The sequence below is a fragment of the Colobus angolensis genome, unplaced genomic scaffold, assembly GCF_000951035.1.
Source record: "Colobus angolensis palliatus isolate OR3802 unplaced genomic scaffold, Cang.pa_1.0 Scaffold424, whole genome shotgun sequence".
Classification (NCBI taxonomy): Eukaryota; Metazoa; Chordata; class Mammalia; order Primates; family Cercopithecidae; genus Colobus; species Colobus angolensis.
The window spans coordinates 31955-34763 of NW_012117644.1; positions in this window are offsets into that span (position 1 = coordinate 31955).

Consider the following 2809-nt stretch of genomic DNA (forward strand, 5'->3'; position numbering starts at 1 on the left):
AGAGTAGGATTGCACTCCCTGCTTTTTTTTTTCTTTTCTTTTCCTTTGCTTGGTAAATATTCCTCCATCCCTTTATTTTGAACCTATGTGTGTCTTTGCACAGGAGACAGGTCTCCAGAATACAGCACACTGATGGGTTTATCCAATTTGCCAGTCTGTGTCTTTTAATTGGGGCATTTAGCCCATTTACATTTAAGGTTCATATTGTTATGTGTGAATTTGATCCTGGCATCATGATGCTAGCTGCTTATTTTGCACATTACTTGATGCAGTTTCTTCATAGTGTCATTGGTCTTTACATTTTGGTATATTTTTGCAGTGGCTGGTACCAGTTTTTCCTTTCCATATTTGGTGCTTCCTTCAGAAACTCTTTTAAGGCAGGCCAGGTTGTGACAAAATCCCTCAGCATTTGGTTGTCTGTAAAGGACAATGGAACAGAATAGAGATTCCAGAAATAAAACTGTAAAGCTACAACCATCAGATCTTTGACAAACCTGACAAAAACAAGCAATACGGAAATGATTCCCTATTTAATAAATGGTGCTGGGACAACTAGCTAGCTATATGCAGAGAATTGAAACTGGACCCCTTTGTTATTACCATATACAAAAATCAACTCAAGGTGAATTAAAGACTTAAATGTGAAACCCAAAACTATAAAAACCTCAGAAGAAAACCAAGGTAATACCATTCATGGGACAGGCGTGGGCAACGATTTCATGCAAATGCCAAAACGATTGCAACAACAGCAAAAATTGACAAATGGGATCTAATTAAACTAAAGAGCTTCTGCACAGCAAAACAAATCATCAGCAGAGTAAACAAAAGGCTTACAGAATGGAAGAAAACTTTTACAAGCTATCCATCTGACAAAGGTCTAATATTGAGCATCCATAAGAAACTTAAACAAATTTACAAGAAAAAAACAAACAACCCCATCAAAAAGTGGGCAAAGGACATGAACAGATACTTCTCAAAAGAAAACATACATGTGGCCAACAACATATGAAAAAAAGCTCAACATCACTGCTCACTAGAGAAATGCAAATCAAAACCACAATGAGATACTGTCTCACACCAGTCAGAATGGCTATCAATAAAATATTTAAAAAACAACAGATGCTGGCGAGGTTGTGAAGAAAAGGAACACTTTTATGCGTCAGTGGGAGTGTAAATTAGTTCAACTATTGTGGAAGACAGTGTGGCAATTCCTCAAAGACCTACAGGCAGAAATGTCATTCAACCCAGCAATCTCATTACTGGGCATATACCCAAAGGAATAGAAATCATTCTATTATAAAGACACATGCACGCATATGTTCGCTGCAGCACTACTCACAATAATAAAGACATGGAATCAACCTAAATGTCCATCAACAGTGGGCTGGATAAAGTAAATGTGGTACATAGACACCATGGAATATGACGTAGCTATAAAAAGGAATGAGATCACGTCCTTTGCAGGGACATGGATGGAACTGGAGGCCACTATCCTTAGCAAACTAATGCAGGAGTAGAAAATCAAATGCCACATATTCTATCTTATAAGTAGGAGCTAAACGATGAGAACACATGGATATATGGGGGAAACGACACACCCTGGGGCCTGTTGGAGGGTTTGGGGTGTGAGAAGGGAGAGGATCAGCATAAGCCTATCTGACTAGTAAACCTAAGCCAAGTTGTCTCAATTACTTTTAATACTGACAATTCTGAAGACATTCCTAAATAGGAATTTTAACAAAATTTTAGCAATACTTTTAAAACTAGCTTTATTTACTGTATGTTATCTTTTTTTTTTGATAGACATTTTTATTGAAGGTTAACATGCTTACAGAAAAGAATATAAATCCTAAGTGTGTAACTTGGTGAATTATCACAAAGTGAATTCACCCATATTTTTGACTACCTAGGTCAAAAATAGAACATTCAAAAGCCCTCAAACCTTCTCCAAATCACTACCCCTCCCCTTCCTCAAAGGTGAGCCCTATCCTAACTGCCAACACCATAGTTCTGCACGATTTTGAACTTAGTATAAACTAAATCGTGTAGTATGTAATATTTTTTTGTCTGGCTTCTTTCACTCAACATGATGCTTATGAAATTCTTCCATGGTGCTGCATGTAGCAAGTTCCTTTCATTTCCGTTGCTATAAAGTATTTCATTGTATGCTTATATTAAAGTTTATTCTTTTGATGAACTATGGGGTTATTTCTAGTTTTCAGCTAGTATGACTAATACTACAATGAACATTCTAGTAGTGATTTTGTTGAACATATCTACACATTTCTGCTGGCTATATAACTGGAAGTAGAACTGGTCGTGAGGGAACATGCATATTTGTCAACTTCAGTAAATACTGCCAACAGTTTTCCAAAGTAATGTTGCTAATTTACGTTCCTACTAACAGCATGTGACATTTGTTTTTTGTTTGGTTGGTTTTTGTCATAACAGACAAGATAACCTACCACAGTCCGGAGAAAATCTAAACTTTTGATGAAAACTGGCCAGGAAAAATACAATGGCCCCTTCTCCAGCCTGAAATCCTTATGTGTACTTCTTTCCATGAATTCTATTATTTACCAACCAAAAGTCCTAAATTTTACAATGGGTATGCTCTCAGGACAACAAATTCCATTACAAAGAATGATCTTAACATCCTTATTTCTAGGTCATAGAAAACAATGTGTAGGAATAGTATTTTGTTGGTCTGATTATAAACATTCTGTATTATCTACAGTCCATAAGGATTTTCTAGTAGCCACTTTGAAAAGACTTTTTAGTTTTACATCTCTTTTTTTTTTTTTTTATT